The following is a 17790-nucleotide window of genomic DNA, read 5'->3' as shown; positions in this document are numbered from 1 at the left end:
TGGCCAGGAACAAATATATATTTTTGCCGTATGGGTTGTAAAATTAGAAATGTGTTTGTCATTTTAAAATATATGTTAATATATGAAGGTTAAACATTAATATATTTTCAAATTAAAAAATATATTTAATTAAACTTTACTTTCTACCAAATGTATTTACATATATTTAAAACATTGCCTATTTAGTAGTAATAGCATCTCGGTAATGCAGTTATCAATACCAATATATATATATATATATATATATATATATATATATATATATATATATATTTTTTTTTTTTTTTTTTTTGCCGCATGAGTTACTTTTCCTTGTACTTGTTAGGGATAGTGGGTTAAGCAAGCATTGTGCTGCAAAGCATCAGGTTTTTAAGAAAACGTGTTAGGAAAAAAATAGTAGGGGGCACATGCTCCATTACAGCTTTATGTCTAGCTTTTAACCCGATAAAACAGCAATCCCGTTGGTTTCTGTGAATACAGAAACATTAACATATCTTTTTTTTTATTTTTAATACTCTGGGTGTGGATTATTAACACTGTTAATTTCAATGAATTGTTTTCTGACACAACAGGAAAACCTGTTGATTAAAAATATTATGGAGGACACCGGCTCAATCTTGTAGATGATGTGATAAAATGTTATGCTTTTTGTGCTCTTCATTTCTTTTAAGCAATTCACAGTTAGTCATTAGCAGTTCCCTTTATACCTTTAGCAGCTTCTTTCCAAACAGTAGTGCTGAATTTTCAATTTCTATTAGAATATTCGTCACATTTACTAAATCAAGAGTCTGTGAATTGAATCGAATCAATATCTGTGCTGAGCTCTAGCCTCAAAATAACATCGTGACATTCATTGCATATGATGTTTATAGTTTAGAAGTCGGTTAAGAAAGTCCCGTTTGCTCAGAGCATCTGCTGCAGACCAAGAGAAGTCACTCCTGCTGAATTTAATGAGACGTCCTGCATCTCATAAAGATGTTGCAGATATGTTTCTCTTGGCTCACTATGTACTGTAGGCTTGGCATGACGTGAAAAGAGAATACATTGCTTTTCCTCCATTAATAAAAAAGCATCCTCCTAATTCCCTTTCCCCATGGCCAAATTTCAACTATTTAATCTTTTACTCTCAGTGTGAGAAATTACCCATTTATTTCTGTATTAAAACCAAAGACTTTGTTGTCCAAAATAATTATCAGGCGCACTAATAACTCAAGTACGATAATGAACTCTCAATATTTGCGTGACTAACAATTCTAATATGCAAAGGTCTTTTCTGGACCAGAGATTCGCTATTGATGTAGGTAGCAGGAAATGAAGTATGAATAATTGATACCTAAATCTCTTCATTCATGTCGCTTATACCAATATATGGACAAATCCAACACCTTCCAGTTTTAACAGATAACAAAAAACTTTGCTGATTTTAGCCAGACATCCAGTTTGGAAGTGTTGTACGCAGGAATAATTTGACAGTTTGTACTAAAAAATGACAAAACTCTTCAATTCGCATTCCAGATTTATCCTTAGGTGATGACTGATTTAAAAGCATTTTATGTATTTGCTGTGAGATTGATCCATCTGTGAAACCAGAAAAATATGCATAACAGCCACAAGCAACCAAAATTGCCGGCTTACGCAGAGTCTAAGCTCATATTTTCAAAGGTACTGCCAGCCACGCTTTAACAACCCTTAGGGGTACTGGTCCTGACCTCTTATTTTTAAACACATGCAAGTGCCTTCATGCAAATCAAAACGTGCCATGGTGCCACAACTACACCCAAAATGCTTGATCAAATAAGGTAGCGGGAAAAATGTACACATGGGGTTATTTTTTGGATACCCTTTATTCTAAAATAAACACAGGAAAATTGGTTTGCTAGACAATGTAGATCTAGAGAGATAACCCAGAGCATCACATTAAAGCCCAGACGTACAGCCGCTCGCAGACATGCCAACACAAAGACATTCATAACTGGAAGGAACGAACTCACACACACAATAAAAACCAAAACAGACGTGACTCACCTCATCAGAGAAACACTCGCCCCGTACACATGCAAACACACATACACGTACACAGTTGTGCTCTCTCACCGTGACATAGATGTATGAGGCACTGTCAGACTGAAATAGACTGTAATAACAGGGGGCACAGAAAACACTTCATCTTCCATAGACACACACAAACACACAGTCCAACTCGAAACACTTTATCATCCTAAGACGCACCATATGAGCTAAACGCTTCATATTAAAAAGACCCGCGGAAATACGCAAACTCGCAGACGAGCGGCACAAAACTCCATCTTCCTAAGCAACAACCAATACCGCTTATGAATGTCAAGCACACGCGGCCTGAGCTTTAAGCACCATTACCAACTCATATGAGCCAACCAGTTTTCATCAGCAATGAAACGAGGTTTAAAGGAATCAAAGTATGGAGGACATTCACATTCCTTTTATATATTTCCTTCCATTTGTGGTGTCTTATGTTCTCCTTTTTTCATCCAATGAATTCGTAATCAAACCAGATCTTGCTCTCTGTATTAGGTTTAACATCCATTGTAATCACAATGGGCTTCATGCTGCTCCAATCAAACGTTTTGGGGTCTCATTGAATTGTATGGCTTTAATATGCAACAATACGGCAGGCATGTCAGTCGTACCTCCCTGCGCTGAATGCAGGACGTACACCGAAGTAGCGCAGGCAGTGTGGATAGGATGGAATAAAATAAGAGAAAAAATAAAAAGGAGAATGAATGTTGAAAAAGGGACATTATTATAACAGAGTTGATATTTTTTATATCCTTCGACCTTCGTACGGTAATTAAATTCTCGGCTGTTTTCGGTTAATAGAACTCATTAGTAACACAGAGGATAAAGGCAATTAGTCACTTATTGACACATGTAAGCCTGGTGGAGGAGCCAAAATACACACACGCACATCCACTGTATAGCCTCTGCTGAGAGCTCGGCGCTTGATCTTTATCAGAGGCGCTGGGGCGTGGTGTGCATGCGTGTGAGGTGCATTAGTATGTGTTGAGGGTTTTTAAGCTGCCTTAATAATCTCAAGAAAGAAACGGCGAGAAAACTGGAGAGAGTGCAAAGGGAAAGACCGGAGGGAAGATGAGTGTAAGAAAGAGGGATAGACGAAGAGGTCGTAGGGTTGGTTTATATGCTTTATTAAGTGTGTAGACTAAAGTCTTAAAGCTATACACACTGCAGTGTTTAACCTTTGCCACTATGTTATACTACTGTTAGAAAAAAAGTAAAAAAAAAAATAAGGTTCCTACTGTAGCTGTCCCAGGGGTAAAAGTGTACATTTGCACCTAAAGGGTTCATATTAGTACCTCAGAGGTACATAATTGGTACCAAATGTATACTTACATTCTTATTTTCAAGCTCGCCTAGAGATAAACATTACATTTTTACCAGTTTGGAATCCATTCAGCCGATCTCCGGGTCTGGCGGTACCACTATTAGCATAGCAGCAGGCGGAATGATATTACGCAGTGCCCGTAAATAGTCCCCTTAGTAACTTTCAATATCAGGGGACTATTTTCGGCGGCTGCGTAATATCATTGCGCCTCCTGCAGCCATGTTACGACAGCAAATTCCTTGATTATTACGCCAGAATGAGAGTATAGTTCCTAGCCATATCTGCCTAGAAAATTGCAACTTTTCATTTTCCGCCGGTCTTAGTACACAATGTAACTACAGAAGAGTCAAGTTTTAAATAGGAAAAATATCGAAACTCTTCGGTTATTTTTGAGCGCGATGCTAAATGGTCTAATCAGATTCAATGGATTATGCTAAGATACAGTATGCTAAAAGTGGTAGCGCCAGACCCAGAGATCGGCTGAATGGATTCCAAAACGGTAAAAATCTAATATTTAACTCTAGGGGAGCTGGAAAATAAAAATATTTTCAAAAAGTGGAGTGTTCCTTTAAAGCACTCTAAAATTGTTGGGTTATCTTTGATCCATGTTGGGTAAATATTGGACAAAACACATGCTGGGTTATTTTTGACCCAATGCTAGGTTGTTGTTATGCAACCATACGTTATAATAACCATACAATTGGGTTAAATACAACCCATCATTGGGTAAATTTTAAATCAGCGGTTTGTTCTATACAATATTTGCCCAACATGGGTCAAAAGTAACCCAGTCATATTTAGAATGAGGTTACTGCCCCAGTGACAGCTTGAGACCCTTTTTTCTGATCTGGTGTCATCCTACAAATCTGATTTAAGCAAGCACGGTAATTTAGTTTTATAAGCAAATTCACTAGTTTACAAAATAATAAAGTAAAGGGATTTAGAGATCAAATACAGAGGGGCTTGAGAAAAGGGATTTCGCTTGGACACTGAGGAACTACACAGATTCTACACTCATGGTTGGATCAAATATACAATTACACTATTACTTAATTTAAACCATTGGTTGGGTGTTTCCATACTTTAACCAACCATCGGTTGAAACAAACCAGGGTTTTTAGAATGTACTTTCAGTTAAAGCTGTGTAAAACATTAAAACAATGCATTAACAGTCATGGGGGCGGTTTCCCGGACAGGGACTAGCTTAATCCAGGACCAGGCATTAGCTTAACTAGGAAATACAACCAGTTCTAACAAACATGCCCCACTAAAAACATTACCTGTGTGCATTTTGACGCAAAACAAAGGGCCCTGATGTATTTTAAGATATGTCGTCAGTGTAAGTTGTTTTCAGTTTGGACAGCTCTTAAAAATGTTTTAGTCTAGGACTAGTCTAATTCCTGTCCGGGAAACCGCCCCATAGAGTTTTAAAGGACTTCTGGATTTCTACTACTCAGATCAGAGGCTTACACATGTTGACTACAAGCTAAATTCTACAACACAAAGTATAGTCTATTTTTGTACGTGTACGCGAATGTACGTTGAACACACAGCCTTGCAAAGTATAATTTATTTGACTATGTACACAGATTTTCGAAACATGCAATTACTGATTGGCTCTTTTTACTTGATGGGTGGGACTACCCTGGTGAAAAACAAATATACTTTATTGTATTTCAAGTATATTTAACTTTGCAATAGTACATTACAAATATACTTACAAAGGAATGTACGTTCTTTAAACATATTTAAAGTATGCTTACAACATATTTGCGCGTATTTTTTACAATTAAACTTTAAACATACTTCAAAATAATTATACTTTAGTATATTTTCTAAAAGTATACTTTAGAAAAATATACTTAAAGTTAAAGTTTTGTACAATTTTCAAAGTATACTAAATTTAAACTTATTTTAAAATGTATTTTAGGTATACTTTATCGGTATGCTTAAAGTTATCATTATAATAATGCACTGACAGTATATTTCTAAAATACATTATTTAGTATTCTTTAGAAACAGTATATTTTAAGCACATTTTGAAAGTATATGGGGTGTACAAGTATATTATTTTATGGAGAAATAACGTGGGCTTAAAATTACGAGAGAGCAGTATGTTCTGTTACATTTTATATTGTAGATGTATACATTTGTAATATACTATTAACATAATAAGGTACACTTTAACTTCACTATAGTCAAGCATTGGATAAACCAATGAACTGTGTTTTACCACAAAATGACCATGGTTTTGCTAATAATAATCAATACACCAAAAAAAAAAACATGGTTACTAAACTTTTACCACAAAAAAACATTCATTTTCGTAAGGGGAATATGAGTGTTTGTTTTTTTGTAGTTTTTGAGTCAATTGCATACCGCTTTTAGCTGTACACATTAATTAACTTAAACAGTTTTCGTAAATGCATTTCAGAAAAAAGTGAATTCTGAGATTTGAATAATGCATCTGACGTGTGGGATGACGTCACGACGCACGTAGTTTGATTTTTACCAGTCGCTCAAAACAGACGGATTCAGTCCCAAGGTACGTTAAAATATCTTAAAATTAATATATTTGATTATCGTTTGACCATTCTGAAGTTTATCAGTAGACTATCATATTTCGAATGCGAAATGTTGTCAATAACGCGGTGTCTAACTCGCTATTAGTGATAAACTGCTGTGTAGCTTAGCTTAGCTTAGCTTATAGCTAATGTTAAAGGTTTGAAAGATAGCACTGTTAGCCTGTTATATCGAATTAGTACACCCGATTGTTTTGTTAAATATATGTATTGGTGTGTATGTATATGTTAATGAAAAAAGGTAGCGTCAGAAAATCTGTTTTTTTAATGTAGCGTGAAAGTTAACCCTTTATTGACTGTTTAGTGGTTGTAAGGCTTTTACCTAACTTAACTGTATTTAGTATTAATGATGCTTCATTCTTTCCTCAGAAGCTAAAGTTTTTCAAAGACATTTGTAGGGAGGACTTTGCAGCTAATGGTAAGTCATTTTAAACTCTTAAGATATAATAATTCATTCGTAGTAGTAAATCAAGCTTCAGTTTAGATAACGTTATATACATATTGAGGAAGTTTCCCGGACAGGGATTAGACTAGTCCTAGACTAAAATAAATGTAAGAGCTGTCCAAACTGAAAACAACTTGAACTGACATATCTTAAAATACACCAGTGTCCTTTGTTTTGCCTCAAAATGCACACAGGTAATGTTTTTATTAAGGCATGTTTTTTTAAACTAGTTATATTTCTTAATTAAACTAAGGTCTAGTCCTGTTTTAAGCTAATCCCTTTACAGGAAACCACCCAATTGTCTGCTTGTTGCATTTTCTTTCTGACAAGTTTTACATTTAAATTTAATACAATAAAATCTTTCTTTAGGAGCTGAAGTATTTTATGTAAGGATTTTGCAGCCCATATAGACAAGTCATTATAATGAAAACTCTTTGGGGTGGTTTCCCAGACAGTGATTAGCTTTATCCATGACTAGACCTTAGTTTAATAAGGATAGTTTTAACAAACATGCCTTACTAAAAACATTACTTATGTGCATTACGATGTAAAACAAAGGGCACTGATGTATTTTAAGATATGTCAGAAGTTGTTTTCAGTTTGGACAGCTCTTACATTTATTTTAGTCTAGGACTAGTCTAATTCCTGTCTGGGAAACCGCCCTTAATATATATGATGACATTTTAGTCAAGCTCTAGTTTAGGTAAAAATATATCTGCTATACAATCTCTGCCAGTAAACTATAGATTTAATACAGTAAGTCTTAAATGTAATGTTTTAATATTAAACACTTTTTAATTGAGCTTATTGTCTATCTTTTTCAGATTTCCTAAGCCTGAACCAAAACCTGCCAGACTAAAGTTGATTTGGGAGAGAAAGACGTTGTAAACTTAATCATCTTGACATTCTTCAATGAGTAATTGTTCAATTTTTAGGCAAATACTGTACACTTTGAATGCTGTGAATAAAACTATATTTTAAATATATTTAAAATGACTTGTTTTTGACTGTATTAATCAGCTTTTATTTATTTGGAAAAAATTATTTTGGTTATGTTACCAGCAAGTAATCTATTCCCAAAATAGCACTCTTTAAGTTAACTAATTATTAACGCACTTGAAGTATACTCATTACTAATCTAGCTGCAGGTATGTAAAAGTATACAAAATGTAATGTACTTGGCATATTCATTTTTCACCAGGGCAGTTTTTAGAATTTTGGATTGGCCAAAAATATATAGAATGTATGCAAACAGTCTATTTAAGGTATACTGATTGTATGTTTGCAAGACACTCATAATACATTTGTAATGTACTCCTAACATAAATAAAACACACTCTAAATCCACTTATCAAGCATGAATTTAGCACAAAAACAGTCATGTACTTAAATTGTACTAAATACACTTAAAGTTGTTCCACTTTAGCACACAAAAGTACACTAAATACACTTAAAGTTGTACTTTGTTACAATTAATATACAACTAAAATATATTAAGTACAAAATTAGTTGTTCCAAAATAGCACTCTTTAAATAAACTAATCAATAGCACACTTTAAGTATACTGGTCATTAGTGTGACTGCAAGTATACTTAAGTATATCAAAATTAAATATATTTAGCATACTATTTTTTCACCAGGGTAGAGCGGCCATTCTGACAGTTCGCGACATCCCACATTCATATCAATACCAGTGACGCATCTTTTTAATATTAACTTTTAAAAAGTTGCCCACAATAATTTTTTTTACTTTTCAAAAAAGTTTCACAAAATGCCTTCCAGGAAAAAATATAAACATACAAATATATCAAATGAAAGAACAGACCCTCCGTTTCAAACAATCAATAAACAAACAAACAAAATGGGGGGGGGGAAGTTTCATCCTATCTTTATTTTTTCTCTGCTTATAAACTCTTAAATATGTTTTTTTTATATTTGCTGAAAAAAGCTGAAATTATGGCATTTTTGTGAAGGAATTTTGTGAGAGATCAGATTCAGAACGATTATCAAAACATACACGGAGTGTAAAATTAATAATTTTTTGCTTCAGTTTTTTAATAAATTGGGTAAGTGCGACACATCTAGTGGAAAATCGCGGTATTACAGATAACCATAAACACTCATCAGGAACATGTTTTTTTTCATGCAAATGTTTTCTCTTAATTGATGAGATAACTCGTCAATGACGGGAAAAAGTTAAATACCTTTGCCTACACGTAGAATGTATGTGGGGTTTTAAAAATCCAGCAGCTGATGACGAAAATTGCCACAGTCACGCGCAGTATACATGGACCCGACCGTACAGTAAAAGTGCATTTTATTTTAGCCTTTATACTGTTTTATCATACAATTCAGAAAATGTTTTTGTACAAAAATAATAATAAAGTTGTTTACAATCAAGCCACCAATAAAATTTGAACGTAATGACTGCTAGGTAACGTTATAATTGCTGACATATAAGCAGACTCATGGAGAAATACTTATCCTCATTATTTGTCATGATTCATTTAATAATGCCTCAGCATCATTTGTATTAAAGAGAAAAAAAATCACTTCATTTGATGATTAAAGGGCACCTATGGTCCGATTCACGTTTTTACATTTCCTTTGGTGTGTAAGTGTGTATTAGTGCACGTTAACAATATGCAAAAGGTTCAAACCCCAAAGTAAACGATAATGCAAGTTATGGTCTCCAATGTAAATCTCTTTTTTTGGACTACAACAAACACACGGATTGTAGGCAACAGTTTACTTCCTGGGCTTGTTGACGTAGACAAGACCTACATTATCATAATTCCTCCCCCTTCGGACTCTGTAAGCCTAAGTTAACTCCTGTTAGCATTGCATTGTGAGCGAATCTTTCAAACATGGTAAGGAGCGTCACATTTCCAGCTGACGTCAGAGGTATTTTGGGCCAAACACAACGTACAGATTAGCTGGCCAATCAGGGACACGGCTCTTTTCAAATCGATGAGTTTTGAACATAATCCATGCGTTTCAGGAAGAAAGTGAAATCTGGAGCTACAAAAAATGTACGGTATGTGGAAAATAACGTGTTTTTTAACCATAAACCACGCGAACACATTGTATTATACCAAATACACAGAATAGCATTGTTTTTAGCAATGAAATAAGTGAATAAAATAGCTTTGACAGTCGAGCTGAACTAACTACTGAACAACTTCGTTCTCTCTTACCGGACTCGTGTGTGAATGAGGTAAAGGGAGAAACAGGCAGTGGATAATTCTGATGTTTCTAAACTTAAAACACATTTTTCTGCCCCGTTTGCATTCGTACTGATTTACTTGTTACACAATTATGATGTCCACATCAAACCCCATCATTGTGTTTACTAATAGTGTGCACATGTGCACGTACACGAATGGCAGATGTGAAGAACAGGTTGTTCTGTTGTGATATTTGTTGTTTGCTACTGACAGGGACGCTTTCATTAAGCTTCATTAAAGTAATGAATATGAGCGCGCAGCCTGAATATGGAAAAATGCCTCCAATTTATAAGGAAAGTGCATGAGTCAGAATGTTTCTTTTTGTTACGAGCATGTTACATGAGGGTGCTTTTGTACCCATGTGCGTTTACTGAGAGTCAAGTAGCGTGCAAAATGAGTGCCATTCAGTTCATAACCCTGCCACTGTAGCTGTGGACCGTTCTACTTCCCCCATCTCTTCTCTCTCTCTCTCTCTCAGTTTTTCTCATCTCAAACATCTTCATCATTTCTTCCTCTTCCCATTTAATCACGGACCAGCCCATCCTTTTTGTCCATAAGCATTCCTTCTTTCATGACAACTCGCTTGCTCTGAATTATCCTCTTTAGTTTTCACACAAATCTTCCTCCATCTCCAGAGTTCTCCTCCTTGATTCATCTAGCTTCTATCATTCCTTGTCACTTGTTCGTTATTCCTCCCCCTCATTCACCACCTTCTTACACTACCCTCTTCCGCCCAAGTTTCATCTCTCTCTCTCTCTCTCTCTCTCTCTCTCTCTCTCTCTCTCTCTCTCTCTCTAGTATACATTAGCTAAAGCATTACAACTGTTTTAATTAATTTGCACTGGCTGCCCATTAAGTAAAGAATTGATTTTAAGGTTGTCCCATTGCCTTTTAAGGCACTGAAGATCGAAATGCATTTTCTCGTTGCTTACGATTCCCAAACGCTGATTTAAAAAAAATACTGTTATGTTAATAATCAAGAGATCAAGAAAAACTCTGGCCTATAATGAAAATTGCCCCATGATTTACTTACCCTCAAGCCATCTGAGATACATATGACCATCTTCTTTCAGTTGCAAACAATCAAAAGTTATATTAATATTATTAGCTAGTTATTATAGTTTATAACATGGATATTTTTCCTTACAAAATCATATATGCCTTTACTAACCCCCTGAAGCCGTGAGGATTTCGTCTGTGAAGGATGGATGCACTTTTTTGGGCTTCAAAGTCAGAAGTTGTTCCTTGATCCCTATCTACTACCGTTATAAAGCTTGGAAAAGAAAGGACATTTTTAATATAACTTCGATTGTGTTTGTCTGAAAGAAGATGGTCCTGTGTATCTCGGATGGCTTGAAGGAGAGTAAATCATGGGATCATTTTCATTTTTCGCTGGAGTATCGCTTTAAGCAATATGCTCCAAAGATGTGGAAATTTAGACTAACTGAAACATGACACGCTTATTTACAATTTTAAAAGCAAAATTAAATGAAAATTTAAAAAGTAAGTTTGATAAATACATAAATAATGTATTACTGTGTAAATGCATTTATTTGAATTCTGTAAAAATTGCAGCACGAAGTTAATAACATATAAACATATAAAAACAAGTTCAAATTATTAAACTTAATTTGCAAAGTTAAAGTAAAAAACATATACGTTGATTTGACATCATTCTTCACAGTGTGTTTTTTCATATTATAATTCAATTATTATATCATTATTAATAATATTTCTAATTTAATTTAAAATATGTTTCTGTTAATGCAATAACTAACATGAAACAATGAACAATACTTGTAAAGAAAATATTAAAGTGTATGTAGTTGACTAATTTCATTAGTTTTCTATACCAAGAAAGTGACAAGATGAAAACCACTACTTTCTGTTACAAACTTTCACATAGCATCTTTAGGTTATTAAAACATACAAAATTCAAATCCATAATTTATAAATTATAAAAACTTATTATTTTTTCCAAAAAATGCAATAAATCCATGACGTTTTTTCCCAAAATGCTATAAATCTACTGAATCATTATATAAATGTGCATTCATCTTTGCCATGTTATATTCATTTAGTTGAATAGTGGTATACACTGAAAAAAAACAGGCAATTATCGCGTTTGGGAAAAAAGAAGAAAAGATGACAGAATAACATGGTTGATATCGGATTTTTGCGTAAAATTAAGATTTTACTTTTTAATACTGACCTGATACAATACTGATTTTGGCGGTAACTATTTATTATAAATGGCGTTTATCGCGTTTTGGAATCAAACTCCTAATATAATATAATATAATATAATATAATATAATATAATATAATATAATATAATATAATATAATATAATATAATATAATAATTCTGTCATGATTTACTCATTTTTGGGTAAAGTATCCTTAATTAATTTTAGTTAATATACATTTCAAATTCAAATTAATTAATCTATTACGAACACATTTATATTATATTAAAGTATATTTTAAATTAACATGAGCAAAAAATAATAATAATAAATGATATTGTAATAAAAAATATTATGTAAAATGTATCCCTATCTCTCTCTCTCTCTCTCTCTCTCTCTCTCTCTCGTCTTACAGCTGTTATACTCCGCTGCTCTCCTTATCTTTGCACTTTAGTCTCTCTCTCTTCATTTTATTGAGGGAGGTAATTATTGCTTTAACTTTCACTTCAAGGGGAGGTCCATCTAGCTTCTCTGTCTCTCTCCCACTCTCTATCTCTCTCTACTATGTATTTTTTGTTTGAATTTGAATATATTTCTGCTCTGACACTTCTGACTAGGGACAGCTGCACTGTCAGTAACAGTAACAGAGAGAGAAAGAGACAGAGACAGAGAGAGAGAGAGAGAGAGAGAGAGAGAGAGAGAGAGAGAGAGAGAGAGAGAAGGAAGTGTGTGTGTGTGTGTGTGTGTGTGTGTGTGTGTGTGTGTGTGTGTGTGTGTGTGTGTGTGTGTGTGTGTGTGTGTGTGTGTGTGTGTGTGTGTGTGTGTGTGTGTGTGTGTATATGGAGAGATTTCTAATTCAAAGAGACATGCAGTGTTTCCGTGGCAACGTAGTTTCCATCGTTACGTTCTAGCTAAAGATGCCATTAGAGTGAAAAAATACTCCCCACACGCTCACAGATACAAACACAATCTGAAACACATACATGCGCATACAAAAACTAGTTAACAAACACACACACCAACACACAGTATTGGAAAAAAAAAATTTGAATCAATGAAACAAACTTTGAAAAAATCCTGAATCATTTGCACCACCTGTGTCACCTAATCATTTGCGTTTAGAGTGCATTATAATGAATGTTTGTGTGTACTCACAAGCAGCTCTTTCGTTGGGAACAAAAGATACATGATACAATACATGCATCATTTGTACGCAGTATATGTGTGTTGCTGAGTAGACAGCAGCATAGGTATTACATATTTATGGGCTTTGTATTAGTGCTGTGCTGGCATGGCTTTTTGTTTGGCCTCAGCATTAGGAGTGCTAAAACAATGCATCTGCATACCCTAACTGTTACCTTCACATCTGCAAATAATGTAATGTACGCCTATATGAAAATGCTTCAGAGTGAGCAGTGCTCCTATCAAAACAACAGCTGAGATATTGTTATGTTATGTGTGTCATGCCCACTATTTCACAGCCAACAGGATGCCCAGTTCCCACGCTTAACGTCTCCGTACAAGTGTGCGTTTGTGCGGTGAAACTCTGGGAAGTAAGTCTGTACAATGTCACTGTCAATCACAGCTTTAAGCCTTCGAAACACGCACCCAAAGATTCGAGCGGGTGCTTACAGGGCAGGTGGTAGATTAATAAATTAAATGATGGTATATTAATACAGATCATGGTTTGAAGAGGGTCTTTATAAATCAGATATTTCTGACTCTAACATCTAATTGCATAAGCCACTTTCAAAACCGTAAAATAGTAGACATACACACAGCTGTCAATGCACGTCAGTTGAATATTCAACCTGATCTCGGGGGGAACGTAAATAATTTATGAGGTGAAGATTTTGTATGAATTCGTACGATATGAATTGTACAACCCGAATTGGTTAACTTTGCTAGAAAATTGCGTGGAAACCCATTGCACTAAATCATTTTAGTTTTTACACAGGGTGTAACTAAAGTTAAGTTGTATTAATATAGAACCTTTAGTGGGTATAGCAGACAAATTAAGCCTTTACTAAAAAGCATTAGTTCACATTATGATTTTTTTTTTTTTTTTGAGGATATGTTTTATAAAATAACTTAAAACTAAATAGTTGATTTAATTTGTAATATCAATTGCTCTGTCCAACATCTCCGCTCAATTAATTTAGTTCAAAGATTTTCTATTTTTAATTTATTTATATTACTTTTGGTGTCATAAATGGTATTATAACACAAAATTCATAACTGACGGTAATGCTGCGTTTACACCAACCGCGGTAGAGGCGTGAAGCGCGAGTGATTTTAATGTTAAGTCAATGTGCAGACGCGTTGACGCGCGTCAGGAGGTCCCGCGGCGCGAAAGAGGCGTTCGGCGCGGAGCGGAAGACGCGTTTTGAGCGTTGTGCACGGTACCCGCGAATAGTGCTTTTGTGCATTTTGCGGTTCACGCGAATTTGCGGCTGACGCCCGAGTTGAAAAATTTGAACTTTTGCGGTATTTCACGCCACGTTAACCAATCAGGAGCCTGCCTGCTGCTGCGATGGCAGCCACACCCGAAGTCACTCACTCAACCAAGGCTTGATATTGTCCGTGCGCATTCACCCGGAGCTATACGACACAAGTTCTTATTTCTATAGAGGAGACAGGAATAAAAAGGACCTCAGTAATGACTTTAGTCAACCTTGTAAGTAGTAATACACACATCACTTTTGAGTCACGTGACGTTTATCGACCCGCGCCGTTTATTTTCCCCCTATAGTAAGGTTACCAAATACAAACTGGTACCTCTCTTGATAAATGCACAATCAACATCAGTCATCTTGCAAACAGACACTCGCACAGCAGTTGCCCCTCCCACAAGAAGCGGATTTTGCCTCGGACGCGCGTCAAATGCTTGCTTTTTGCGCGCGTCTACTCCGCTATACACGCGCGAATGTATTCAAAGTGTTCAAGCGGCAAACTCGGCGCGGTAGACGCGATTTTGACGCCCAAAACTCGTTTGGTGTAAACTCAGCCTTAGTCAATCATTAAAGGGACACTGCACTTTTTTTGAAAATAGGCTGATTTTCCAGCTCCCCTAGAGTTAAACCTTTGATTTTTACCGTTTTGGAATCCATTCAGCTGATCTTCGGGTCTGGCGGTACCACTTTTAGCATAGCTTAGCATAATCCATTGAGTCTGATTAGACCATTAGTATCGCTTAAAAATAACCAATATTTAAAACTTGACTTTTATGTAGTTACATCATGTACGAAGACCAACAGAAAATTAAAAGTTGTGATTTTTTTTTTTTTGGCAGATATGGATAGAAACTATACTATCATTCTGGTAAAATAATCAAGGACTTTTCTGCCATAAACATGGCTGCAGCAGGCGCATTGATATCATTATGATTGGTTGCTAGCAGGGGACTATTTTCGGGCACTGCGTAATATCATTGCACGTTGTAACTACAAAAGAGTCAACTTTTAAAAAGGAAAAATCTTTGGTTATTTTTTAGCGCAATGCTAATGGTCTAATCGGATTCGGTGGATTGTGCTGAGCTATGCTGGAAGTGGTACCGCCAGACCCGGAGATCGAATAAATGGATTCCAAAACAGTAAAAATCAAATGTTTAACTCTAGGGGAGCTGGAAAATGAGCCTATTTTCAAAAATAGTCCCTTTAAATAAACTTGATTTTTTCACAGAAACATAAAAGTTGCATTTTTGACATGCCATATCAGTACTTTGGAGAGAAAAACAATAAAATGTGCTGAACAGGGTTCATGTAAGTAAACACTGATCATCTGAACAGTGACAAAATTATAATTTACAACAAAACAACATCAATAATATAAGATCTTAAACCTCTATGACAATTTATTAACAAAACTTAAGCAGTTAAAGTTCTTATCAGTTCTTATTCTGTGATAAAGCATAAATAATCAAAATATTCAGGCGCAAATGATTATGTGTATTGTACTGATAATTTAAGATTTAGTTTATTTAAATGTTTTAGTTTAATTCATTTATAACCTTTAAAATTTAATGAATTAAGATTTTTGAGCACAGGTCCAAGAAACAAAAATTTTTAAGGGATGTTTACTTCATTGTTTAAGTAAAGACAATATAATGGGTTAATGAAGCTCTACCCCTAAACCCAACTGCACTGGGTGAAAGCGGATTGCACTAAAATGTACAAATGTATGAGGTTCATAGGAATTAGTCACCTTATAAAATGGTAATGAAATGCAATGAGATTGCTTTGGAATCTTCTTAATGAGAGTAAATGCTCAGAACAATAGACTTATTCATCACAATGTGTAACCATTAAAAGCAGTGACGGCTCGAGACTGCTTTTCTGAGGGGCACAAATTCAAAATATGTGTTGTGTGTTGCTCATGTTTTTAAAATATGTGTTTGTTGCGTCATGTAAACCATGTGCATCACGTGTTTTGTCAAAATAACCATTTATGATAAAAGAGACGCTCACGTTCACTAAATACTGTACACGCAAGACACTCCCTTAACAGTAAACTTATGAGATTATGCAAGTATCTGGCAAACGCAAGCGTCTCTTTTATCATAAACCCTTTAGATGCATCTGCAGCAGACACTTATTTTAACAAGACACGTGATGCACATCGGTTCCCTTGACGCGCTGAACACATATTTTGAAATTTACGAACCACACACATGACGGGCTACATATATGTTGTGACGAACTTCTATCGTGCGCTCTCGAAAAAAATAAGTCACCGGCTGCCACTGATTAAAAGTCTATTTTATGATTTTTTTAAATAATTTTTTTATGTTTTTGTCAAATTTCACCTTGCCTGTAGCCCAAGATGCTGGAATAAGCTTCTGCAACCATGCAGAAGATAAGCGGGTCTCATTATAATTCTGTTTACTAATAGCACAATTTTACCATGGTAAAATCACTGTAATGCATTGCTTCTTGCAGGTCTTGTATTATTATATTTCAACTATATATGTTATCAGAGGGTGTGTGTTTCCCTTAGGCTCAAGTGTATTGCTATTAGGTGTGTTGTTTTGGCTGGACTAAACTCTATGTACTAAACACTGAGTGTGTAAATGGTCTCTAGAGGTGAAAGTGAAGTGTTATTCTGTCAGTGCCAGACTGCATGAGCGTGCGTGTGTGTGTGTTAGTGTGTGAGATGAGAGAACTGTCTGTCCAATTAACCAGCTGAACAAAAGAGCATGAAGCTAAATGCTGACACACACACAAACACACACATACACACGGTATGACAGAAGCTCTTTGATCTTACGGTGCCCTAACAAACACAAACAAACATCATCAGAGACTGACAGCTCCCTTTATAACCCAAGTCACCTATCACATACTTTTAGGTTTGTAACAATGCTCATTGTCACGCTGACATAATGTCACATTCAAATCCTCAATTGATCTATATAATGCTAAATAGACACACACACACACACACACCTTGTGATCTTTGGCATGCGTGGTATCTTCATATTTCGCCCCTTTGATCTCTTAGACACTCTCACTTGGACTCCTGTGATCTCGAAGAACAGCCTCGCACACACAGGCACAAAATGATGACACTAAAGCACTTCCAAGTGACATCAAGAAGCCACGAATGATTAAAAAAGAGATTGAGGCAGAGAAGTTTCGGTATTATCTAAGCATCTATGGTCCATTTGAATAATAAGGGTGAATACAGAATTTCAGGAACCTGTCGAGTACAAAGGATGGGAAAAAGAAGAGAAGAAGAAACAAAGCATCATGAGAAGAATTGTGAAGAGAAGAAACGAGAACAGAAGAAACCAGAAGAGAACTGTGTGTGAAAATAGCTGAACTATTCCTAATCAGATCCATTTCACCTGTTCTCTTTAATCTCCTTTAACTTCGTTTATTTTTTTTAACTACAGCGGGTTATAAAGTGCCATGGGAGTAAACATTTAAAAACACAGTGACGAGAGCCACAGAAGAAAAAATTATAAACTG

The 17790-nt window shown here is 35.2% G+C and overlaps 1 protein-coding gene and 1 long non-coding RNA gene across 9 annotated transcripts in view; one reads left to right on the top strand and one right to left on the bottom strand.

Moving 5' to 3' along the window:
- The window catches only part of grin2bb (glutamate receptor, ionotropic, N-methyl D-aspartate 2B, genome duplicate b), a 141161-nt gene that overhangs the window by 76504 nt on the left and 46867 nt on the right, over window positions 1-17790 (bottom strand). The gene's annotated exons all lie outside the window — the stretch shown is intronic.
- Window positions 5288-7402, top strand: LOC129420762 (uncharacterized). The gene is made up of 3 exons (XR_012365753.1): window positions 5288-5924; window positions 6331-6379; window positions 7231-7402. It is a non-coding gene; the product is annotated as an uncharacterized lncRNA (long non-coding RNA).

The sequence above is a fragment of the Misgurnus anguillicaudatus genome, chromosome 3, assembly GCF_027580225.2.
Source record: "Misgurnus anguillicaudatus chromosome 3, ASM2758022v2, whole genome shotgun sequence".
Lineage (NCBI taxonomy): Eukaryota > Metazoa > Chordata > Actinopteri > Cypriniformes > Cobitidae > Misgurnus > Misgurnus anguillicaudatus.
The sequence above is the reverse complement of the archived record's forward strand: the minus strand, read 5'-3'. Positions and strand labels throughout refer to the sequence as shown.